Genomic DNA, 27,119 nt, shown 5'->3' with positions numbered 1-27,119 from the left:
GCACTTTTTTATTATTGCTTTTGTATTTAAAATATCATGATTTTGTATGAAGGAATTGGCAACCTAACAGAAAATGTGGCATTAAAGATAGAACAGCAGTTATAATCCATTCAAAGATGGGAAAAATAGTCCAGTACCGCATTGGCAATATTGAGACATATACATATTCATATCCAGTTCAGTTTTTCTCCTTAAAAATGCTCACCTTCTCTAATCCTTTATTCTCATCCACTATCCACACAAATCTTCTGCTTACGATGATTACTGAGGCAGCCAAATGACCTATTCTCTCACTCTGCCATAAAAATATTTCTCAATATTGAAAAGATTATTATTAGGAGTTAAAATCAAACTCCATCACTGCCAACCCCAGGCAGAGAACTGGGAAGAGATTTGAAGTGCAATCTCAAGTTCCTGGGTGATTAGTTCTTGAATTAAAATGCGAGTGACTACCTCAGCTTTTTGTGGCAAAGAGTTCCATAGGCCACTGAACTGTGTTTATCTTGGAAACACTATTTTTCTTAATATAGGCCAAATCAATCACGTGATTTACAAATTACTTAACTCTGAATTTCCACCTGCCTACAACATGACAAAGCATATCACAGAAATAGATTCACAATTTGTGTTACAGATGCCTAACACATACATACACACACACACACACACACACACACACACACACACACAGAATGAGAGAGAGAGAACGTATTTTCCCAGGGAAACCCAAGTTCCTTTTTTAAAAGAAAAAAGAACTAGTTGACAAGAAGCAGTCATCAAGTCTGACGCAATGTTTCCTGGTGTCACATCATATAGTTTCATTCCAGCTAAAGAGGAACATCTCCGAGCAGGCAGGGTAGAGGGGGCAGAAATAACTGCTCAACAAGGAGAATGGTTATTGCCGTCAATGTAAATGTTTATACAAGAAGTGGTTTGCTTGTATATTGGTTTCACTGTATACAAACTATTCATTAATAATCTTGAATTCATGATGAGATCTAGAACAGCTTCTGCACTATCCCCAGTCATGGCAGCTGCCTTTGAGAACAGCAACTCTCTCAGCTCAACTTACTGCATAAGATTGCTCAAGTACTAAAGAGTGTGTGTGTGTGTTTGTGTGTGTGTGTGTGTGTGTGTGTGTGTGTGTCCCCTTTTGAGCTCCCAAAGGGGAACATATACAAGTAAGAAATGATTAAATAGATACTGTTCAATTTTAGTTAATGTAAATCTCCATTAAATCAAGTATAGGTTTTGTTCTAGTTGTAAACACTTATTTTTTAAGCTATCCCCTTTTCCAGACAGACCACTGAAAGTTGCGGTGCAATAGTGCAGTTAAAAGGCCAACGCACCACCCTCAACAAAAGCTCCTGTTTATCTTTACATCCATCCTTCTGTAGTCCATTCTGCATCCTTCTATTGTCCTTTCAAATATGCACATACTCCTCTAAGCCAGAGGTGGTATTCAGCCAGTTCTGACAGGTTCTGGAGAACAAGTAGAGGAAATTTTGAGTAGTTCGGAGAACCGGCAAATAGGCTGGCCACGCCCCCACTGCCTCCCAACTGATCTTCTTTTGTTGCATTGAACAGGAGAATGGAGCTGGAAAGCAAGTTAGTGAGGTGGGGAGGGAATGGGGATTTTGCAGTAACCTTCCCCCATGAGTGGGGAGGGAATGGGGATTTTGCAGTATCTTTCCCCTGCCACACCCACAAAGCCACACCATGCCACACCCACAAAGCCACACCCACAGAACTGGTAGTAAATAATTTGAATCTCACCACTAATCATTACCAATCAGGACAGAACTCTTAACCACATTAAGCAAAGAACAATCTTAGAATCCTTAAAGATGATGGGCTGAAACAAACTGATGATATTCACACAGAGTAACATTTTGACATTTTATTTGGGACCTACCTAATAAAAAAGATAGAAGAAAGGTTTTCAATGGAGGCAGACTTTTCTGTAAAGTATTTTTTAAATGTCCAAGCTTCCTTATCCAAAGAAAGATAATTAAAAATTCAGAGATGACCTGGAATATTTTGCCAACAGTGGCATATTTTTCACTAGCTATCAAAATGCACATACCAATCCTTCCACAACACAGAACTGTAATCTCACTATTTCTTATACAGAGCTGATAGGAAACCTCAGATCTAGGTCAAGAAATGGGAGACTCTGAAAAGCCAAGCTCTGCACAAGGAAAATGCATTATCTGGGACTTATACATGCATTTGTTCTTTGTGTTTGTGTGCATACGAGCACGCGCACTTACACACATGAATAAATATATTTTAATTTTGCTAGCGATGGAGTGAGGTGGAATTTTGTAATAAAAAGGACTGAAACCCTACTGTCAACTATAGAAATAGCATTCAACCTCCAGTGTCTTAAGAAATAATTCTCATCTGGCTATGCATAATAATCAGAAACTGCCTTCCTTCTTTTTAATGGAAGTTGAAATTCTTATAAAATGAAATCTGTATTCAATAGTACATATTTCTGCATGTTGCAGAATGGTACATCTATTTTCACCCTTGGGATGCCTTCTATTTAACAAATAATTGATATTCTGGTTCATAATATTTCTACCTTTAAAACAACATGAATAAATGAGACAAAGCAGTTTGCCCCATTTGATTATTTTGCTTAAATCATGTGATTTATTCTAGAATTAAATTATAATTTTATGCAATAGAAGAATTGGATTTATGCATTTTTACTGTGTAACACACTACTGCTATAGTACAACTTAGTATCATCTAATCTCAATTAATGTTACATTCTGGTCCAATAAAAGAGAAGCATTTTATTACATACCATGATTAACTTATTACAAAATCCATTGCTACAACACAGTGTAATTCGTGCCAGCTGCTTAGGATGCTAGGCTCATCTCTGGCTATTAACCAGAACCGCTAAGAGAAATCTCTAGAACTTATAGCAATGTATAAATGGCAGTGAAGAAGTACATACAACAGAGATATATCATGAGCTTTAGGTAGGACCTTGGTCTGATTGCTTTAGGCCAATGTTTCTCAACTGCAGCAACTTTAAGTGGCGTTCAATTCCCAGAAATCTCCAGCATGGTAAAAGGTTAAAAAAAAACCCATTGCTTTAGGCTACTCTTTACCTTAAGTAACTTAAGCTGTAAATTCCTTGAAGTGTAGTCTATTCATTCATAAAAAACTGCCTATCTTTGTCTGATAATCATATATATTTAGAGAGCCAGCTTTCATGAAAGCTAACACATAATCCTCTCAAAATATGGGTAGACAATCTGAACCAAGAAACTCATGCAACCCTGAATCCCTTCTCTGCCACTATGGTTGATCTTTCCATCTCACTGGTGAAAATGTTTTTTCCTGCCATTTTGATCACTGAACACATGAAAACTGCCCTGTAAGTCTTAGAATAAACTTGACATGTTTTTAAAATGAAAGTTCACAAAACAGATTCTAAAAGATCCTTAGTAGAAGGAAAATCATTGCTCCATTGAGTGTGAAATAACACTGCATATTTTATAGCTTCAATTTACCTTTGCCCACCCACTCTTTATCTCAGGAGTAAAAAACTATGGCTCCTTTACAACTTGTGAACTTCAATTCCCAGAATTCCTGAGCCAGTCAGCCAGAATTCTGGGAGTTGAAGTCCACAGGGTATAGTTGCCCACTCCTGCTTTAAGTGCAACTCCTGGCCATGAACAGGTTGAATATTCTATGTTCATTTCAGAAGACTTTATTCCCCCTCTGCCTCTTATTCTTCATCCCTCCTGCATATATTTGCTTCCTAAACAGCCAACCACCTCTCTTGAAATGATTTCTTGAAAGAAATAAATGTATTTGCATATACGTACTCACAAACAACTGTTACAGGTTTGGATGTAAAACTCCCAAGGGTACTACAGAGTGAAAAGTATATTATGTTGTGCATTGATCGAGAAGGAGGAAGGAAGAGGAAGGAAGGAAGGAAGGAAGGAAGGAAGGAAGGAAGGAAAAGAAGAAGAAGAAAAAGAAGAAGAAAGAAGAAGAAGAAGAAGAAGAAGAAGAAGTAGTAGTAGTAGTAGTAGTAGTAGTAGTAGTAGTAGTAGCAGGAGGAGGAGGAGGAGGAGGAGGAGGAGGAGGAGGAGGAGGAGTTGTAGTTAATATCCTCAACCTAAGGTTTTATTTAGGTTTATTTTTTTAAAAAGATAGAAGTAGGAACCAAATAAAACAAAATTTACACATTGCACAGTAATCTATTTTTCCCTTTTTAAACAAATCATGTTGGATACTTCAGCCACATCAACCTTACTGAGAGGTAATAATTGGAAACTTAACTGTATTCTCTCTGTTTACATTGCTGGTGTAATAGTGAAAGTAGGGCATAATAACCTGGATACTTTTACCAAGGTTATATGAGGGCAAATGTATTTGTGCAAATATTGTATTCAGGGCAAGTAACTTTTTATCAAGAAATGTTAAAAAGGGGGTTCCCAGAATTCCCTTTGGCCCTTTAAAAAAGAAAGGTACTATTCCTTAGAAAAGATGGTTATTTTTCTACTCTCAGGAAATCTGCTTTCTGAAATGGTAGCTGTGAATTCCCCTGCTTCAGGGGTACAGGCCATTTTCTTCTGTCGGGAACAGGTTTTGTGACTGCACAGGCAGGCCTAGTTGAAACCAAAACCACTTTCCTCTTTGCTTGCACATCTTTCACTCCCTTGTTCTGCACCATGTCCTCACCAGATTCCAGAGGTACACTCTGACATCTTGGCTGAGGTCTGGGTGATGTTAAGCCAAGAGCTGGCTGTACATCCTACAGTTATGGATTGCCCGATCCTATACAACTCAAAAATCTGAAAGGAACTTAAAACAAACTCATTGCTTCTCAAGTTTGCAGAGGACAAAACATATTTGCTCCCTTTTTATTTACATTTAGCAATTACAAATGGGACAAACTTAGTCATTAAGCAAAGTAGTAGCTAAATGAAACTACAACTATGCTTAAAGTCTGCAGAAATTCTCAGTCATCAGGTCATGGTTGTCCCAAAGGTATTTTTTCAGGAGGCTACTGGACTTCCTTGTTTAAGATGTCTTAAAACAAGGCAGTGCAGCTGCCTCCTGAAAAGTATATTTGGGACAACCATGACCTGGAGGACTAAGAATCTCTACAGACTTTTAGCTAGTTAATTTGGGATGAACACCCTTTGAATGGTGTGGGAGTAGGAATGGATTTCCAGAGGGAAAAACTGCAGATTAGAAGAACCAGGAGCACTATCCTCAGGTGACCCTGAGGACACAGGAAAAACCTCCAAGTGCCCCAACAACCCTCTAAATGGATGCAAATTACCAGCTGTTTGCAAGGAATATAATTCCTTCCATTCCTCATTATTCTGTCAGAGCTGTAGAAGCTTCTTGGATGAGAAGCAAAACGTTTTCAAAGAAAAACAAGAAAGTCCAGTTGCCTTCTGAAAAAGCACCTTGGGCACAACTATGCTTATAATCTTACTTTACTTGACACACCTGCAATATTGTAAGTGTGGGCATGGGTCACAGCACTACTTTTTCATCACTACTGTAACTGCAAAAGAAAGCAGTCTCTAAAAGAGGACTAGCTATGTGACCTCGCACAAGTCCAGTTTCAATAAACATTTCATGGGTGGCTAAACCACAAAAGGTTCTTCTCACAACACTACAAATCAATAGTCAGTTTCAAAATCCCAGACATATTAGCAATAGCAGTTAGACTTATATACCGCTTCATAGGGCTTTCAGCCCTCTCTAAGCGGTTTACAGAGTCAGCATATCGCCCCCAAAGTCTGGGTCCTCATTTCACCCACCTCGGAAGGATGGAAGGCTGAGTCAACCTTGAGCCGGTGAGATTAGAACCTCTGAACTGCAGATAACAGTCAGCTGAAGTGGCCTGCAGTACTGCACCCTAACCACTGCGCCACCTCGGCTCTTTCCCATAGCTCCACCTGGCCTTGCTATGGCAGCCCTCAAGATGCTGCCAAAATGGCTTTAGGGCTGACAGAAGGATCTTACTTGGAGTCCCATTTGAAATAGAATCTGGTGTGATCTAAGCTGTGGGCTACCTCCCAAATTGGGCCTTGCTCCATGCTAAACAACAGATAAATTTGGGGATATCATAAGCCACTCTGAATAGGCTTAGCAATAGGCTAAGTGATAGCATACAGGTAGTCCATAATTGAGCTCCAAATTTCTGTTGCTAAGTAAATTAAGTAAATTTACTTAAGTAAAATTTTATGTTAAGTAAAATTTTACCTCATTTTACAATACTTTTTGCCACTGTTGTTAAGTGACACACCGGAGTTGTTAAGATAAGAAGACGGTCGTTAAGTGAATCTGGTTTTTTCACCTACTTTGCTTGATTGAAGGTTGCAAAAGGTGAGCATGTGATCCTGGGACACTGCAACCGTCATAAATATGAGTCATATAAATATAAATAAATATAAATATGAATGTTGCAACAGTCATTAGTGTAAAAACTAGTCATAAGTTACTTTTTCAGTAACTTAGAACCGTCACTAAATAAACTGTTGTAAATTGAGGATTACCTGTACTATAGCATTCCAAAGATCATGAGATCGTTTTAGCCTCTCAAAATTTCTTTATTATCCCAGTCTACTTTTGCTTGCTTTTCTGAATAAGTGTAATAATTAGTTCTGTTTTCTAAAAAAAAAAACACTGGAGTGGAGCCATCTCCTGTTATCACTGTTTAAAAATGCTTATGAAACCCACAAAAACACAGTACAAGAAATACAACAGGAAAAAAAAGTTGAATTAATGAGATTATATGTTTTGTTGTCTTTGTGGTATTTGAAATATATGTGTAATATTAAAAATAACACACACGTACACACACACACACACACACACATATATATATATTCGTAGATTTTATATATACACATACATATACATATACACATACACACATACATACATAAAGAGAAGATAGGGAGGGTGGTAAGCACTTAGGGGAAATATCTACTATCATGCTGATGAATGTATTGCCTACTCCAACTTAAGCACAAATCACTGACTATATTCACTGACTTCTTTTGAACATGGACAGCATTAATAAACCATGGGTGGCTTTACCATGACCCAGAAAGGAAAAAACCTAGAACAAACTGGGACTTCTTTCCCTGACTTTGAGCATGCCAGGTTTATACATTAGCTAAATAAAACATATAACCCTCCATGTTCTTTCTCAACTAAATGTGGTATATACATTTACAAAAAAAATTACCATATTTTTTTGGAGTATAAGATGTACCTTTTCCCCCAAAAAAGAGGTGAAAATCTGGGTGCGTCTTATGCACTGAATATAGCATTTTTGGCCCCCTGAAACCTCACCCCCTTCGCAAAAATGCAGAGGGTTAGGGAGGCCTGCAAAGTGCTCCTAGGGGCTAGAAAAGTCAAAAATGAGCAAAAAATGGCCCGTTTTGTGCTCGTTTTTGCCCCCACCCCAGCCCCCAGGAGCACTCTACAAGCCTCCCAAAGCCTATGCATGCCTGTCTTTCACAAAAAAATGAGACATGCAAAGGGTTTGGGAGGCCTGCAGAGTGCAAAAACTTTTTTTTTAATTTATCTTTTCAAAATCTTGGTGCGTACAGGTAAGTATAAGTTTTAGTGACTTTGGCAACAACACAGGAGAATTCTGAAGATGATCAGTGCAATACCCTCTTCAAATTTATAAAACAACTCCAGTCGTTTTAGCTACAGTTATTCACCTGGTTTGCCATTCTGTCACCTGTTTTAAACTTTTCTTTCATCATGCTGCCCATGTCACTAGCTCTCTAGCCAAAGCCAGTTCCTTTAAAAGTGTAAATGCAGCCCGGATTTGGTTTTAGAATGCCTCTATGTAATATCCTGTCTGTCAGTTTAAAGGCAGGACAGGCTAACAGAGTAGAGGAAGCTTTTATGTCAGAACATGTGCTAGTTTTTTTCTTGGTGGAGACCCCCCAAATTTCAGAATTAATGTAATGGATCTGTCATCACATCCCCTAAAATTGGAGATTGTGACTGAAAATTTCTAAGACCTTGCAACACCAGACAAAAGGACTGATGAGTTAAAATAATGAATGCCTTCCTGCGGCAACAGACCCACCTGGGCACGGACAATACTTCCATTCCCTTTCCACCGACCTAACATGCTCTTGAAAAGTCAAGCAGGTACTCAGCTCAGATTTGGGAAAGGCCCAGTTAAAGAGACCATGACGTCAAGACTCTGCTTTTTTTAGCTTGCCTCTTGTGCAAAAAACCACAGATGCTGACCTTCAGCCCTAGTTCCCAATGCCAGATATTTCTCCTGGCCTGCTCTCTCCCTCTTCAATGGCAGGGGATGGACTTCGCGTAAGTGATACTGAAAAAAGCACTCCTAAATCCATCTTCCATTCAGAAGGCTTTGCACCTACCAAAGCCAGATTGTCCTTTCAAGCATATCTCAATAGCTTCATCCAGATAAATCGAACTGTCCCAAATCACCGGCTTAGCCATCTGCTAGGTATCTTATATTTTTGGAGAAATGAAAACATAGTAGAACAAAAGAACAATTAAAATCTGCTAAGTTTTCTCATTGATGTAAGGAAGCCCACAAAACCATAAGGCTGCATTACCGGTCTCGGTTGACCCATTCAGAATTCAAATTAGATCACTGTTAAAATACCTGGAATGTACTTGACACAAAACACTAAAGACCTATTCAAAAATACTATTCACAGATCTGGAAAAGTATAAGATGATTTATAAGATGAAGAAAGTTAAAAAGGCTTAGGAAGAATTGCAGCATTAAAATAAATAGTCTACCAATTTTCTGTTTTAAATTTATTGCAATAAAATTGAAAATATGTATTAAATGACTGGCAAAGATTAAATGCTCCTAAATGGTTTTCTAAAAGACCAAGAATTACCTTTCAGATACAAGATTTGAAAAAGATGATGATCCAGCAGCCCTGAAGTTTAAAGTACAGTTAGTCCTCCACTTATGACCTATTAATTGATTGTTCAAAGTAATGATGGTGTGAATGAAAAGACTTACAACTTACAGCCATTACAGCATATCCTAGTCATGTGATCAAACTTTGGAAGATCTACAGCTGACCAGAGGAGAACTTAATCTCCCTCCTCCCCACCTATCCTCCCCCCAATTTATGCACTTTTAGCCCCCTGTACTCCACAGCCCCTGCCATCCTAGCTGACTTTCCCCATTTTCTTGCTTCCCCTGACCAACATGCCTGACCTGGCCCTTTGAGATAGCTGCTAGATGCATAAGTCCTTCCTCACATGGTTGTTCATGGTGGTTTTCTCAAGATACCTTGGTAAGATGGTCCCATGTGGGCAGCACATGCCTCACAAAGGCATGCACCAATGGGCGCATGTCTCAGCAAGAGCAAGAAGACAGCAAAGGTGCAGTGTCAGGGGTCTTGGGTGAAGAGCAGTAAGGGCGGGGGCTTTCTGGGGTAGCTACAGGTTCACACTCCACTGGTGGGCTGTGCTTTTGTGCCATGCTGTTTGGGCTATTCAGGATGCTATAACCGTATTGTTGCTGTTTCTCAGGACGCTGTGGCTCTGGGCTGCATTGTTGGAGCTCCCATCAGAATACTGTGGCTTCACGCACATTGTTGGGATCATTCTCCAAATAATGCCCAATGCTTTCAGAAACCTTCGGGAGCTTGAGGAATAGCAAGTGCAGCCGTCTCACAATTATCTCACATAGCTTTAGAAGTTCTCAGAAGCCTTCCAAAGCATAATGAGAATGGCACGCACTGTTTGGAGAATGGCGCAAGTGGTCTCAGGAAGAAAGCTTGACATGGCCATCAGTTGCCTTGCATAGAGCCAGATCAGACACTCCCCAGCAGCAGCAGGTAGGGAGTGGAGATGGCTGGGCCAGCAGGATAAACAAAACACAGGGCAGCAAGGCTGGCAGGGCTAGGAGTGGAGCACTAGTAGCAGAGTGAGTGAAGCGTATACAGCAGGACAAAAACAGTACAAAGTAGCAAAGCAGGCAGAAGTAGCAGAGCACAGAAAAGAAGAGCTGGGAGGATAAGGCAGCAGGGCTAGCGGAGGCTCCATGCTGTGGTGCTGAGGTGCCAGGCCATGGTGTGGAGCTTTAAGTAGTGTTGGGGCTCAAGTAAGGACACAAAAGAGGGGTGGCCGAGATAGCTGAAGACTCTCCTTTAGCCCCAGTGCTGCTGCTAAAAAGGCAGAGATTGGGAAAAGGGGGAATAGGTGGGTTTGGGGAATTGAAGAGTAGCTTTCATTGTCAGGGGCCTGCCAAGAACCCAAATTACGATCACTTGACCAAAAGAGCACTGCAACAGCCATAACTTTGGGGACTGTTCACAAGTATCATTTGCTCGGCGCAACAAACGGCCACTTGAGTTACAATTGAAAAGATTACCTGCAGCTTTTAAGGGATTATGCAACAATGAACATCTGAGATAAAATCAGGAAATGAATCAGTACAGACTTATTACCTTTTGCCTCATTATTGTGTATTTATTTTCCTGAAGAGAAAAGCGGGAAGAAAGCCATTCAGTGAATAGGCTCATATAAGGGGCAGGTTTTGGTTATTAATAAGACAAAGTTAAAATCATCCAAGACTTTCTCTTCTGTACAACCAGGACTACACAACCAATTTTGGTATTTTCAAATGAGCAATATACTTTAAAGAAAACTACAGACAACAAAGAGAACAATTAGAGACTTGAGCAAAGTGGAAAACCTTGTAACACAAAATCCGGAGCATTTGATAGATTTTATTTATAACATGCTATAAGTCATAAACTATTGGTATTTCTAATAATATTCACATACTACTTAGCTTTTATTAATGGTTGACAGTTTTTAAAATATGGTACATTAAATTATTTAAAATTAATCACTGAAACATTTAAATGTTAATCTTATTCTATGATGCTTATAACTTTATTCATTTGGGGTTTATGTCTTCCTCTTTTGTTTATGTTTTTCTTTCTTTTTTTCCATTTCTTAACAACCATTAAAAAAAAATAAAGTGGAATTGAGTCATAATAAAGGCCAACTAAAATACTAACGATTTACTATCAACCTATTTCTTGTAGCCATTTTCATACTATCTTGCTTCTTTTAACTGCAGCCATAGCCATTCTTTTCTACTAGAAAAGGCAACCAGTTTATTTAATATTTTGCAACCCAATCTGCTGATGGGGTTGCACAATCAACTGATTGCTCTCAATGTTGGCAGTTAATACAGTTCACAAATACGTCACATCTTTAAATCTGCAGTGGAGTTCTATATCAAAGGGAAGACCGTGTGGCTCAGCAGAAGTACTGTATCCCAGGATAGTTGGGTGCTTAGTTTGAAGCCCAGCTAAAAGAGATGATAGGAAGACATGAAATTTAAATTAAAGAAGCAGAAAGCACCCAGAATTTCTGGATTTAATCTACACTGACAAATGAACAGTGGTGTTAAATGGCAAGACAGGGGATTTGGACTTTGAAATGGTTTAGAACAATCTGTTTTCTATTGCTACCACATAGCATCAGTTTCCTCTTCCAGAAAACAACCAGACACAAGGGGATCGCAAACAAGGGGATCCCAACGAAAGTGCAGCTTTTTTTTTTTTTTTACATCCTCCAAATGTTTTGGAGTGGTGCTTCCCAGAATCCTCAGCCAGCCATGTCTCAAGACACTTGGAGAGTGTAATGCAATGTATGTGAGATTCAAGGATGTTGATCAACACCAGCCAGGAAATGGAGGGGAACTGGGCACATCCACTGATGAGATTGAGGACATCTATCCTTTTAATTTAATATTTATGTACATACAGACCATGTATATGTTCCATTTCATATTCTATAGCAGCCTTCCCTTATGTTATGCCCTCTGGCATTGATGAACTTCACCTTCTGTAATATTCAGATGGTATTGTACAGTGGTTGGATTCAAAAAAAAATACTACTGGCTTGGTGGGCTTGGCATGGCTTGGTGTGTGTGGCAGGGAAAGGATACTGTAAAACTTCCGTTCCCACCCCACTCCAGAGGAAGGAAACTGTAAAATCTCCATGCCCTCCCAATCAGCTGGGACTCGGGAGGCAGAAAATAGATGGGGGCAGGGCCAGTCAATGTGGTATTTACCGGTTCTCCAAACTACTCAAAATTTCCACTACCTGTTCTCCAAAACTGGTCAGAACCTGCTGAATACCACCTCTGGTATTGTCCCAAAATTAGAAAGGCCCCTCAACAGGATCCAAGTTAGATTATATAAGAAGGGGGGAAATTGTTTCTTTAAAGGGGAATGACAGCTTAATGCCATCAAATCATCCAAGATAAAGTCTGAAGAATATCTCAAAACTAAGAAATATGTGTAGCACTGTTGGTTTTTGGAGATCTGGAGATGGAGAGAGCCACTCCTATTAAATATTCACTCTGTGGGTGTTAGGCAAATTACTTTTTTTTTTTTAATGCATACAAACAACTGAAAAGTTTACACAAAATTCTTAACGCCTGTCTTACAGACAAAACTTCCTACATATAAATTGTTTAGAATAGCTTTGAATAGACTCATTCTATTAGAATGCAGAAAGGGCAGTAAAATTGAAAATCATCTTCATGATGTGTCGCCATCCTTCCTACTTACCACAAATCAAAATGGAGGTTATTCAGTTTAAACACTGCTCTTACTCAATGAAGGAATTGTAAAATTTGCAGATGAGCTGTAATGGATCCATTTTCTTTTTAATGTTATACAAAATGCAGAAAAAAATAGAACTTTTGAACTTCTTTGTTCAGAGAGGCTCCAAAACTCAATCTGTTAAGATTACCATACATATAAGGACTGCCAGGTCTATATGGTGATGGACCTTTCATATAATTAAAACTGGTGACTATTACTATAGGATCATTTCAATATGAACAATAAGGGCATTTTCTACTCTCACAGAGAGTCATTTCCGTGAGTAAAAGCCAGAAGTTCATACAACTACAGCTGGCAAGCCAAATAATACTCAGAGACTTTCAGAAACAATAAAAGTTGTTGCTAGCCAATATCCACAAATGGTGGCTTCCAGGTCCTCAGTTTATGTGAACACAAATAATTTCCCTGAAGTGCAGGAAAAGTATTGTCAATCAGGATAGGAACAGAAAGATGATTATCTAGCAAAAATACTCCAAATTGTTGGGAAATAAATATGGTTATCCAATCCATCGGGAAGAAACTAATATCATAATCCAAATCTCTCAACCCTGAGATAAAAATGTTCTATAATCCACATCTGGAAAACATATCAAGGGAAGGATAACTACCATAATACCACCATACAGGAAGGATGCCTGTCTGAAACAGTCCATAAATCATTTGAATTTCCTCATAATTCCAGTTGTCTGGAACAAAGCCTCACATGGACACTTAGTGAGCCAAGGGTTCAAGCTAAGTCTTTTTCATGATACTACTTTTCCCTGAGTATCCTGCCTTCATATGGGACCCCTGTCACCACAGGATGAAGTAGAACCACCTAGAGCATTTTCTCCAATCTGACACTCTTCTGATGAGTTGATCGAAAACTCCAGTCATCCCCTTGAGGCACTAAACTTGACAAAGACTTATTGCCTCAACTCAGCCTCAGACACTTTGGAAAATAAGTCATCAAGAAATAGACACATTTTCTACTTATCTGAATCATTCTATATTGCCCTTCATTATACAATGCCCCAGGGTCAATGAGGTCAGAAAGAGGACTTTGATCAGTATACGATACTAGCAGAATAATATGAAAATGAGTACCTCTAGATTTTTCTATTCTACAACAACTATTTCTTCTTCAAACCAGACAATTGGAGGCACTCATACAAAGCAAGTTTAAATATTGCTTAAAAGAGGAAATGTATGTGTTGCTAGCTGTTTCAGATGGGCACATGGGATAATTTTGTGCTCTACAAACAAGAGCAGTTTCATAGCAAAATAAATAAATAAATCCGAGTGGTAGGACTATCTCTGGAGCAAAGCGCAACTGAAAAATCTATAAGACAGAAGGTCCATTTCTGTGCCCCATTGGAAAGATCCAAAAAAAAAAAAAATGGAACACTTTGCAAACCACAGAACTATACCTTCAAGGCATATGCATGTCTGCACTTGTACACAGAAGTGTTTTTAAGTGCAGCACAACAGCAACATCTCTGTATTTCCGGATTCTGACACACACATTGGAAAGTGGCATGATGCACTAAGTAGAAGAACAATAGCTCTGTGCATAATATGATGCCATGGTTCTGATAATAATCTAAAGAAAAAGAAAACAAACCAACGGATCTGCCAATGTGAAAAAATATGGAGTTTGTTATGTGCTAGTCCACATGAACTGTCGTAAGACCTGCTATAGTACAATTAACATGAACATGGGAATCAATATTCAAGTTTCACACAACTACAACATTCTTTAGGTATGCGGGCTTGGCCATCAAAACGTATTTAACACATTCTGCAGAATTTAATTGTAAAGATACAAATTATATCCTAAATTCCTTAGAAGGAAGGGATCATTTAAGAAAAAACAAACTCCCATTAAATCTAACTAATATGCTTTGATAAAAAAGTAGTAGAAATATGTTACAATCCACAATCTTAAATAGATAATTTATTAAATTAACATATTAGTTTCCCCTCTGTGAATAATGTGCACTCTATAATTCCCCTCTGTGAATAACATACTCTTTGTGGATAACGTATTTTGCATATACTTCCATTATCCCTTTATATAATCACAAAAACAAGAATTCTTGAACAAATATTAGAGATACTGGGTAGCTGCTTCTCAGCTCCAATAGGACTGATATTCATTCACATGAACAAGAAGGTAAAATAAGTTCATCTTACTTTTAGGCTGTGAAAGAGGCGACTAACCTGGTGTCCTATAGATGTTTTGAACTAAACCTCTCTCTCATTGTTGATATTTAGTAGGAACTCTGAAATTTGAAGCAACTGAAAATCACCAGAATGCTTGCCCATGAAAAGAAACATATAATCCAGCTTTATCAAGAGCCAACCATTTTTTTACCTGTGATACGTGAGAATCACCCTTAGATAAGTAGTAGTAATAATGTAAAGGGCCAATATGGCATATAGGTAGTCCTCAACTTACAATTATTCGTTCAGAGACTGTTCCGAGCTATGGTGGCACTTAATGGAGTTACAATCTGTCCCTGAATTACAGCTGTTGTGGCATCTCTATGGTCATGTGATCAAAATTTGGACCCTTGGCAGCAGGACCACACTTATGACCACAGCACTTCAACTTCTCACCCCAATCTATCTGCCCTCCCTCCATCTATGCCCTTTTGGCCCTTTGTGCACTTTAGCTCCTGATGCTGTAGTGTAGTCTTCACTTTCTCCTTGTTCCCACTGCTGATCAATCATGCTCATTCTAGGCCTTTGTGAGGCAACTGTTGGCTGCATGAGGTTTTGTTCCCCAGATTGTGCAGGGCAGTATCTTCCTAACTTGGGGAAGATGGCATCATGGCCGGAGGGGAGCAGCATGTCTCATCAGCAGTGGGTGATGGGGACAGAGTGCTGGATGGCAGGGGTCTCAAGAGTATGGGGCAGTGAGGGTGACTGGGCTATGATGGCTAGGACTTGCTGGGGTGTCTAATGCTTTGCACTGCACCCAGGGACCTCACGCATCCCCAGAGTCATGCATGCCATGACATGCCAAGCCAGTAGGGCAAACAGCCTCAAAGTCATGTGGTTCTGGGCTGCTTGCTGTCCCGCAACGCAGGGTGTGGGGGAGCCAAAAGGGCAGTGATGAGGGGTGAGATGGGCAGGTAGGGGGAGTTGAAGAGGAGGCAATCCCTTAATTTACTCAGTTTCGGGGCTGGGAAGGGCTAAGCACTGAATGGCTTGGCTTCGGTAAGTTCTCAGCTAAGGACTAGCGGAAATTGGTTAACGATGACGATAGGATCCCTGTTACTAAATGATACAGCCATGTGACATCGCACTTTACGACTGCATCGCTTAGCAATGGAATTCCAATCATACACCAAGTAGTAATTAAGCTGGGAGGCTAGAAGCAAATAAACCAGTAAAATAACCTTGGGCCAGTCACTTTCTTTTAGCCAAATACAGCAGCAGGATCTGCCACAAACCAGCTGAAGAGAAGCCCCCTTATTATATTATCTATGATTGTAAAGTGGAATGACTAATTAAGAACACATAAAAGCAGAGTAACAAATATATTTTCTGGGTTAATAACTTTTGTAAACTAACTTAAGATTTTTAAAATAGTAAAATTAAACAGCATGTTATTTAGAAGTCGCATAGGCAGTCTTCAACTCACCATCATTCATTTAACTACTCTTTGAAATTACAAGGGTGCTGAAAAAGTGACTTACAACCAGTCCTTGCAATTAGGACCTCTGCAACATCCCCATCATCACCTGGTCATGATTTGGGCATTTGGTATTTATGACAGTCTCGGCATCTTGAGGTCACATGATCTCCATTTGCGACCTTCCCAGAGGAATTCTGATAAGCAAAATCAATGGGCCAAGTTAGATTTGTTTTACAATTGCAGCAAAAACATTGTAAAATCAAGCATGGCTGTGTGATAATTCAACTGCCTCACAATTGCCTCACTTAGCAACAGAATTTCCAGTTCCACTTGTGATCATAAGTGGAGGATTTCTCCAATATAGAAATCCTCTCTGGTTTTGCTCTGAGTATCTCCTAACTCAGGCTGAAAGTTAAAAGTCTGGAGAATCGTGAATAAGCATAGTTGTCCAGTAGAGACTTGGAAAACCATTGGGATATATGGTTCTGTAATTCCTTGAATGAAGGCAGACAAAAGTGCACTTACTTTATAACCTATCTCCTAGAACAATGTTTGTTAACCACAATAACTTCAAGAGGTTTGGACTTTAACTACGGTATCAAACTTCTGCAGCCAATTCTGGAACACACATTGGGGATCTAGGAATTTTGGAAAGATATACAATGAGAATATTCTGTATAGATCAAACGAAACAATAGGAATAACCATAAGATACAATAGTGAGAAGCTTAAATGGCTTTTAAAAATGGGATTAAATAAATTTATGGAAGACACATGCTGAATTCACACAATTTACTGCATCAACATTTTTTTCTAACCGCTGTAGTTGAACAAAGCATACAGAGCTGGTTCCTATATGTGACATTAAGCCATAAATAATGGTTACAAGCCAAAAATGGTTTGGTTCACACATTATGCTAAACCAAAACCAAACATATGCTTTTCACAATGTTTCTATTCAGCCAATGATCCTATATATAGCTAATGCATTATGTGGTTCATTAGGTTTTTGTTCATTTACTATAATATACCTGTTCACTATGGTATATAAACCATAGAGTTGGGATGGGAGGGGGTAAGTCTGACAATAAGCTAACAAAATGAAACATTTTTTTGATTTTGACTATATGAAACCCAGCCCTAATTATAATATTTCAAGATGTTGTTTCAAATCTGGCTATGTTTTGAGATGGACAAAGCACTCTTATGGGCTTGAAATTAGAACCAGGGTTCTACCGTTTTATTTCCCTTCTCCCATAATAATTGAAAGGGAAATATCCAGATGTAGATGTACCCTTTGTCCTTAATGACTTTTTACGGGAATAAGAAAGCCTGCCTCCACCAAGCTTTCCTTATGGGCTTCCTGTCCTCTTCAAGGAAATGTGACAAATCATTGTTGGTGGAGATCATCTTTGATCTGACTGCACAAAGGCATTTTTATAAGTTTATGATTTCTGCCATGTCCATGATACCGGTAGTTTGAATTGCCACATAAACAGTATTTAATTCAACTGATCCTGCAAGGCCACACCGAGGAGCAGACTTCTTTTACAATCCTAGGAGAAATTATGAAAAAGAACTTGTTTTAAAGGCGCTTACTTCCCAAATAGGATTTGAAGTATTGAATATTCACGATTGTCAGAGACATTGGTTGTTAGCCAGAAAGTTAACTATTACACCAGGTAATTTATTCTGAAGGGTCTCATGTAATATACAATATAAAATTAAGTTTAAAAATGGTGAAACTTAATTGGTATTTTAAAAGGAAAGATACATAATTGATAAAACTGGGTTTTTAAAAAGAGAAGAAATGTGTGTAATCTAGAAATACGGTACGTATTCACTGTTTGCATATCACTTACATCTTAAACTGTTCTGGTACTTTCAAATTGCCAGAAAAATAAAACCTGGAATGCTTTAAAACAAAACAAAAAATAGAACTACTTCTACAAATTAAGAACATCAAGATCTCTCGTCCAACTCTCTCCTTAGACACAAACCCTGTGTACAAGCAGAAAGATTCTGTTTCCCATCCTTACTTGCAATATGCTAAGAATACTAAGAAATTGAACTTGAAGCAGTTTGTGAACATACTACATACCGTAAACTGTAATAACATCACTGTTATTAATATTCTATAATAAGAAAGCCATGATCACAAATGTAAAAAACTCCATCTTCATACCATTCAAGAATTCTTTTCAGCTAAGGACCTCAACTATCCAAACTGAACAAAGTTGTAAAGCTGGGAGAATTAAACACAGATCCAAACATAGATGCATACATACCCCAAGACCTGCTCTTTCCCTTCCTGCCTGATGTTTGAAGTCAAACCAGCTGTTAATTTCTCTAAATGGATGACTGCTTCCCTCTTTACAGATTTACCTTTTATGACTGACAGTGAAGGACCCGACCACAAGTTAGAGTTCTTTTTTTCTAATACAAGCTGAGACTGGTAACCATCCTTGCTTCCACACAGCTGCTGACCATCTTAAGTGGGATTTAGCTGCCAAACTATTTTTTCCCTAAGTGTTAAACCCATTTCACAGCTGCCATGCAAACCACCTGTGGGACTTGGTCAGGCATAATACCACATCTTAGTGTTAGACATGCAAAAAAAAAATTAGTATCCAAACTGCTGCTTAGTCCCAAACTCCACAGGACTAGATATCCAAATTCTGAAACCTGGGCATGAAAAATTATATGAGAGCCATGGCTCCAATTTCACACCCACAAGGCTGCTCAGACACTGCAAAAACATAGACCAAGTTGGAAACATCCTCTTGAAAGCTAAGCCATGGTCTTGTTTTTCCACCCACGGGTCGACCAACCACTGGTAGTTTGGCAAGACAGACATCACTGGCTCTGTCTTTTATTTTGACTCCAAGGTTTCCTACAAAGGCCAATAACTTTGTATCAGAGAAGTGGCACAACCAAAGGTATTTCTATAGCATTTTGAATTTTAAATGTGAAGGAGAAGGAATCACATAAACAGAACCTTTGCACAGAAGTATAATGGGGAGGGGGAGGATCCAGAATTCCCTTGCCAATAATATGAAGTACAAAACTTCATTTAGAAGCAACAGAATTGCCAGCCACACCCACACGTGGCACTGGAAAACAGATCAGCAATTTCTTTCAAGATCTGAAAGGAAAGAAACTTTGGGAATTGCTCAAAGAAAAGAAACAGGGAGTCTCCCGCTCCTCCAACTACTTTCCTTCATTCTGTGAAGATAAGACTCTGAAAAATATTGTCCAAACATTTGCAGTGCAGTCCTGTCTATGCCTACTCTGGATTCACTCCCACTAAGTTCAAATTTACCCTCAAATGGGCTGCCATTATAAAGTTGCCACTTAATGAGCAGAGAGATCAGGACAAGCCAGCAGTTCAAATCTTGGGATGTCTCCCTGCTGAGAGAATCCCACCATACTCATACACCAAAATTTTTTCCCCAAAACAGTGAAGAGACCAACAGGCCAAAGGAAGGACAGGGGTGCCTGATGACAAGAATATCAGATATTGCAGGGCAAAATCCCCATCTACAGTTGGCCCGATTAACCCTTGCAGCAGATGGCAGCAGGGGGTGAGGGCAGCCCCATGACAGCTGAATAGGGCACTGAAAGCAACAGTTAAGATTTATTAGGAAACTGCCCAAAAAGTAGGGAGTGGAAAACTGGAACAAGTAAAATAATGCAACCTTCACTGTCCCACAAATTGGAACCTGTGATATTCCCTCTGAACAGCTATATTCACCAAAATAAGTCTGAAGAGTAATTATAACTTCAGGAAACTATCAGCAATTGCAAAATGCCCCAGAAAGATCTTTCAGAAATGTACAATCTCCTCTGATTTCAGTGTAGATGTAAAACACTATTAACGAAATTGGGGGGATGGGGACACTGAGGGGAAAGAAAAACAACCCCTTCAATCAGGTACTCTATGGGGCACAAACAAGAGAGCGGGGAAGGAGGAGGAAAGGGGATGGGGGGCTGCTATGTAATCCTAGACTTCGATCGGAATCTAGAAGGAACAAAACAAGACAAAAACGACAGCGACTTTTCCCCTCCAGCCGTTAAATTAGCGTGCAGGGAACGAAGAAAAATAAAGACAGGGTCTCCCTTTCTGCCGTTGCCTTCCCAACACAGATCCAGAACAAAGTCTGCAAAAGGAAGAGCCGCAGGTAACCAAAACTCTTACCTGGAAAGCAGGTCCCTCTCCCTCTTAGTTACTAGGGCATGTACAAAACTCTCGCCAACACCCCCTCTTCCCCCAAAAGCCAGTTTTGTCTTCCCGAAGACAGAAGCACACGCTCTGGGGTCCCAGCTCTGCAAAGTCACACCGAACGGCTGCCTGACCCGAGCGGGACGGAGGGGAGGAAAGGAGGAGGGAACGCAACGTTGCGCTGCCCAGCGCGCGCGCCCCAGTGCTCAGCAGCCATTAAAGCCAGTCATGTGCTTCGCTGAAACTTTACACTGGAACCGAGTTGGGGAGGGGCAGGGGGGGAAGCGAGACAGAGAGAATGAGCGAGGAGACGGAGGTGGGCCAAGCCACGCCCATTTCCCTTTTCCCAGCCAATAGATGCTGTTGCGAGGGTCGTGGAGGAGGGGAGGGGGGTGGTCGGAACGAGGAAAAGAATGAGGAACGTTCTACCCTCGGTCGTTACAGAAGTAACCCTTTGAAGCCTCTCTGCCTTTAATGGAACTGGGCAAGGGAAACTTTCGGTCCTCCTTGTCGGGGGCAGCACTCACGCATTTCAATGACTCCGGCTTGTAAAGTCTCAACGGGCACTTAGTTGAGAGTCAACCCCACTTAGAATGCGACCCTGCATAGGGCAATCTGCAATTTCCACTGAAAGCACATTGAGATTTTCCTCACCCCCCGAACCACGTATTGCTGTTATACAAGAAACTATATTGAGGATTCGTCTGGTATTGCGTTCAGGTCGTCGCGGGCTAAGATAACCCTGTATAATTTGCTCGGGAGCATCACTTTCACTCTCTGCCCTTGTGCGCATCTTAAAAGGTGAGGGTGCCGTTCCTGAGAAAATAGCAAGGCGTTTCTTCATAGGAGGATGCCAGCAGGGCCAAAAGTTGATGCTTGCAATAAGAAACAGAGTTGCAATTCTGAAATTCCCTATTGGTTCTCCATCACAGACTCCTTGTGTGGTTCTCAACAAGCCTTTGTCTCCTGCAACATGGGGAAGTACCACAGGCCTAGTTTACTGTTAGCATAAAGACTGTGATGGGTTATGGGGGGCATTATGAAAAGTGGGCTCCAATCCATAGCTGTTTAGAAATAAATCCTATTGTGTTCAGATCAATTCACTGTTTTTGAAATCCTTCATCTAGCACAAATTTGTTTTTCAGGCAATGACAACTTTTGACTTTTTCTGGTGTGCTGGGAGCCACGCTATCCCCTACACTCACAAAAAGGCGAAGAAAATTGTATTTGATTTAATTTATAGGTAATTAAAATTATACACTGTTAATACGATCACTCTCCCGTCCTGTTTTAAAATCTTTTCTCTGTTACGTGTACTTGATTTCTACCCTGCTTTTTATATGCGGGAGGGGGTACACAGTGCTTCATCTATATTGCTCCACCACAAAACTGCTGCAAGATAATTTGCAGACTTTAAGATGACAGTTTCTTGGTAAGCTTGGTGGTCTTTGGAAGCTGCACCAGGGTTTTGGGGAAGTTGCCCCCTCTAGTGAATACCATTGCAGCTTAGAAGTATCAAGACAGATGGAAAGAAACAGTGATGGGCCAATCATATTTGCAAAGGAGGAGAAGGGAGAAAGAGTAGCTCCTTTGGGAGCTTGTCTTAATCCCACACATATACACTCACCATCTGACCCAAAACAGAGAATTGGAATTCAAGATTAGTTCTTGATTTCACATTGTGAATTCAGTATGGTTTTCCCAATCATTCATCGTTAAATGGAAACCTTTATCCTTTTCTCCCAGCATAGTTTTATGATTGGTAATTCAATAAATAATTTTAAAATGCTTTGTTACCCCTGTGGTTCTCAAACAGTTTGACCTCAGAATTCCTTTATGTTCTTATAAATAATTGAGAAGCCCAAAGAGCTTATGTTTATGTGAGTTATGTCCATCAATGTTTACTGTATTAGAAATAAAACTAAGCAAATTTAAAATGTATTCTGGTATGTACTTGATCTTACAGACTCTTTGAAAGGCTCTTGGGCCCAGACCACCCTTTGAGAACTACTATGTTATGCAATACATGAGGAAATAGTCATAGAGTTGCCGTGCCAAAGATTATGGCAGCCTTTGCCAATCTGATATATCTAGATATGTTGACTTCCAAAATTCTGATAATTGAAGGCTCTATATCTAGGAATTTCACTAATAGGAAAAATAAACTGATTAGGCTTGGAATATGGTTTTGATCTAATTCTTTATTTCAAGAGGAAGTATAATTCTGTACAATCTCTATTTAGAAATAAATCTCAATAAATTTGATGGAATTTATTTGAAGCTAAATGTGTAAAACAGTGAGGTTTGCTAAATTCCTTTATTACATCTTAGTTTAGATTAGACACGGGGAGGAATACATTTGTATAAATTAATAGATACATCAGAATGCTGCCTTAAAATGGGACACTCTTTGAAAATTATTCATTACCTAGAGGCTCCCAAAAATACAATCCAGTAATTTACCATCAGAACATAGAAGCAGACATAGCTAGAAGACATACATCTATCAATAAAATTTCCATTTTTATTACTTTCTGATTATAACTGATCTCAAAAAGTTAAGCAGGATTGGAATAGGTGATTAATGGGACAACATCAAGAGTAAAAATTAAAGTTTTTTTTAACTTCAGTGTATTGAGAAGCACTTCAAAGCTCACAATCAGGTACATCACAGTATTAAGTCTGACTATAGTCAAGATGCCAACTAAAGAAACTTAACTTTCTAAAGAAAAATTAAGTAATAAAGCTTAGTAAAGTCAGGTAATTTTCCTGACACTAGAATGGAAGTGGCTTGTGTTGCTCTCACACAGAATTTTTGATTTTACTTCCCATTCGTTGGTGGTGTTCATTCTAAAACCTAACCATGCCGGATTCTGCTTCCCTGCCAAGCACAAGCAAAATTGGCTAGATCCAGCCCTGATGAGACTTTAGAAAACAAATCCCACTTCAAACCATGACATATACATTTAATAATAAACCAAAAGTTTAAAATGACCTGATTGCAAGCCTGAAATTCACTTATTATTTTGCCTGCTGCAATCCTTAAATTCCCCAAATTTTATCCATGGTATCTGCCTTGAAAAGAATAGTAAACTTAATTTCCTCTAATCCATTTATACCAGGGCCAAGAATTGTTCAAATCTTTTTCTGCATCATTCAATCATGCCCAACTAAGAAATGAAATGGAATTGCTTTCTAACAGAAAATAATACCTGCTATATCTCTGTGTGAGTCACTTTTTCAGACTCATTGTTTCCAATGTGGAAACCTGCTTCCCAAATTAGTAACTCAGGAAGAAATGGATTGCAGCAGTGAACCCTGGAGCAATAAGTTTTGGGTTAAAAGAATTAAATATATCTATCTTCCAGCAGTTTTGGGGAGATTGTACTATGACTGTGATGACAAACCTATGGTGTGTGTGCCACAGGTGGCACATGGAGCCATATCTGCCGACACACGAGCCAACAGCTCCAGCATGTTTGCCCGTGCTGGCCAGCTGATTTTCAGCCTTCCAGAGGGCCGGGAGATGCCATTTTTGCTCTCCCCAGGCTTTAGGAAATCCTCCAGAGCCTGGGGAGGGCAAAAAACGGGCCCAAAGTTTGTTTCTGAACTTCTGGTTGGCCAGACGTGGTTGGCATATTGGGCCCATTTTTCACCCTCCCCAGGCTCCAGAAGCTTTTTTGGAGCCCAGGGAGGGTGAAAACGGAATCCCTCAACCCCCCAGAGGAAATACCAAGCTCAGCCTTAAGGTAAGTAGTGCAGCAAGCATGTGGAGAAGCATGGGGAGAGTTGTGCATGCATGTGCATGTGGGAGTGCACTTTACATTATGGACATCAGTGCACACACACCCTCATATTTTTGGCACCCAACAACAAAAAGGTTAGCCATCACAGTACTATGAGAGACACCATCTGGAATTCAACAAATAATAAGATTCCAAAAGTCAGTCTTTCCTAACCTACCAAAATTCAGATCTGAATAGTAGGTCCCCACAATCTGAAGTGAAAGTATTATTTCTCTCTTCCCCAGCCCCACAGACACACACATTTTGCATTGTTTATAAATAGGGAAAATACAGTCAAAATACTTGCAATTGGAGATTGATTTAAGAGGTAGACCTGATTCTCCTTGCCTGAAATAGACAGGAACTATATGAAGTCTAATATCTTTCCATCTGGCCTCCCAAACACACACATGTACATCAAGGCAATGGCTGCATTTCACCTTGGCAAACTTGTTCTTCATTTGTATAAATAACCAAAAAGGTTCCAGGAACAGATCTGAGACTGAGGAGAAGTAAAAGGAGAAACTTCCCTTCTCCACTTAGTCCAATCTTGATATATCTCTTGATGCCCAACAAAAGTTTCTAGGCACCAAGACATGCAATTTAATGAGGATCAGCAAAGTTTTTACAAGATTGCAGGGACTGTGTTGTGGGGAGGGAATTTTCATCAGGGGTTCCATCAGGGCAATGTAATGGATCTGACTGTATATGAGTTAAGGGGATTGAGTGCTAAGATCTTTATTTTCCTTACTTTTTATCTAATGCTGGATAGAAGTTTAGCTCTACAGCAGTGATGGTGAAATTTTTTGGTACCAAGGGAGCACTTTGCACATGCACTTGTCTGGACTGCGACCAGGAAGAAGAGCTGCCCAGGGAGCAATGTATGCGCCAGAAAATGTACTTCTGGTTTCTGGCACACACATGGGCACCAGCCAGCAAGTCTCCCAGTTACTGCCGTGCGTATGCATGCACCAATCAGCGTGCATGCTCACACTGGAAAACAGAAGACCAGCTCTTCCGGTTTCCAGCACTGCTGTATGCACAAAGACCAGCTGATTGGCACATGCAGGAATGGGTGATGCTGCACGTTCCAGGCGACATGACTTTGCATGCCACTTCAGGCACATGGGCCATAGGTTCGCCATCACAGCTCTAGAGTAATAGGTTTCAAACAATATAGTGAGAATCAATGTGGAATCAAATATTTTAGCCAGAAGACCACAAAACTCACACAAAATTGGTGTTGAGCGAATCAAGAGGAAGCAATAATCTATTTTTTTACTGTACACCATACAGAATAATTTATTCATGAGATGATTAGCCACATAAATTTGGTGAGTAAATTAGTAAATAAGCAATTCCCTGTTTGGCTACGTGTTCAGCAGCTACAAAAAAAATGCTTCCAACCTGATTGCTTAATTTTAGCATTTGACATTTAATGACAGGGTCAGACCTGGTTAATGATTTGAAAGAGAAACCATCAGAAATTCCCAGAATTATAAACCAGATTTGAAATTTTTACAAAAGTATTCTGGAAGAAGGAATTGCAAACAATTTCTGCCCTGTTGTCAAAAGATTACTTGGGCAAGAAGCATGAAAGATCTTTTCCTTTTACCTAATGTAAATAACACACATTTTCCTTATAACATTTGGCTTTGTTTTGTTTTTGTCACAGAGCAATTTCAAGCATACCGTGTGTTAATGTGGTATCATTCCTTCCTCTTATTTGGGATCCAACTCACAACCATGTCCTTATTTTCTCTCCTACTTCAGTTCCATGGAGAAATGAGTGGGATCAATACAATTATCATCCATGGTGTTTGTAGCAAACAGTATTTGCTTCTCTTGTTTAGCTAACTCAGAATCCAATTGCCTCCTGCATATTAGCCACTCAGCCTGTGGGACCAAGAAAACAATTGGCATTTATGGAAGGGCACTGAGTTTGTCACATGGATGGCACAACAGTCAGCCTTGGGTTCAGAGTCGCTGTGGGGAAGCAACTCATCTCAATCCAAGGAAACTTCAGACAGTTTTCATTAATAAAGGACTAGCTATAACCAATGTTGGGGGTTCTGGGCACTAACATGCTTGAACAATATTCAATTTTAAATCAGGACTTTGAGTTTTTATTCCTAACTTGCCTAGAATGTAGCCAGCAACTTCTTCAAAATCTAACCCTCTTTTTAAAATGCTATGTTTTTAACTTCCTTTTGAAAGCACTTTTCTAGCATGGGTGGGCTGCTACAGGTTCACCCGGGTTCAGGAGAACCCGTAGCTAACTTTATGGCCGGTTCAGAGAACCTCCAAATCTCCCCACCTCCACCTCTCCCCTCACAAGAGTCTCCATGTGGCCTGTTTTGGATATGAAGTGCAGGGCCCTTTCGGAGGCTTAGGGAGGGGGCAAAATGGGCTTCCCAGGCCCGTTTCCGGCCTCCAGAGCCTGGGGGAAGCAGTTTTTGTCCTCCCAGAGGCTTAAGGAAAACCTCCAGAGCCTGGGGAAGGTGAAACCCCACCCCACCCCAGTGCAGGAGGCCAACTAGGCCACACCCACCATGGCTATGCCCACCCAGCAACCAGGCAGAGAACCCATTGCTGAAACCCACCCCTGTTTCCTGGTACAATTATCTAAACAATCAGATGGCTAGATAACATTTTGCAGGTCAGTTTTCTTAAATCAGAAGTCTTAAACTGACATATCCCCACTGATTTCAGAAAAGTATCTGTTTGAATATGTTGCTGAAAGAAAAACACAATAGGATGAGAGTTATGATGCCTCTATGCAAATGTATTATGGCATAACAGGG

The 27,119-nt window shown here is 39.8% G+C and overlaps 1 protein-coding gene across 8 annotated transcripts in view; it reads right to left on the bottom strand.

Annotated features, from left to right (window-relative positions):
* The window catches only part of RARA (retinoic acid receptor alpha), a 211,055-nt gene that overhangs the window by 159,513 nt on the left and 24,423 nt on the right, over window positions 1-27,119 (bottom strand). Inside the window, exons 1-3 of one of the 8 annotated variants that reach the window (XM_032236705.1) lie at window positions 20,507-20,761; window positions 16,834-16,946; window positions 16,370-16,502 (exon numbers count right to left, since the gene is read on the bottom strand). The exons of 3 other annotated variants lie outside the window; for them this stretch is intronic. The gene's annotated coding sequence lies outside the window, so the exon portion shown is untranslated. Of the gene's footprint in view, window positions 1-16,314; window positions 16,503-16,833; window positions 16,947-20,506; window positions 20,762-27,119 lie in introns of those variants that run through there. 4 more of the 8 variants (XM_032236702.1, XM_032236703.1, XM_032236701.1 and 1 more) reach the window with 4 other exon arrangements.

The sequence above is a fragment of the Thamnophis elegans genome, chromosome Z (assembly GCF_009769535.1).
Source record: "Thamnophis elegans isolate rThaEle1 chromosome Z, rThaEle1.pri, whole genome shotgun sequence".
Lineage (NCBI taxonomy): Eukaryota > Metazoa > Chordata > Lepidosauria > Squamata > Colubridae > Thamnophis > Thamnophis elegans.
Note: the sequence above shows the minus strand (reverse complement) of the source record. Positions and strands in the feature narration are given on the sequence as shown.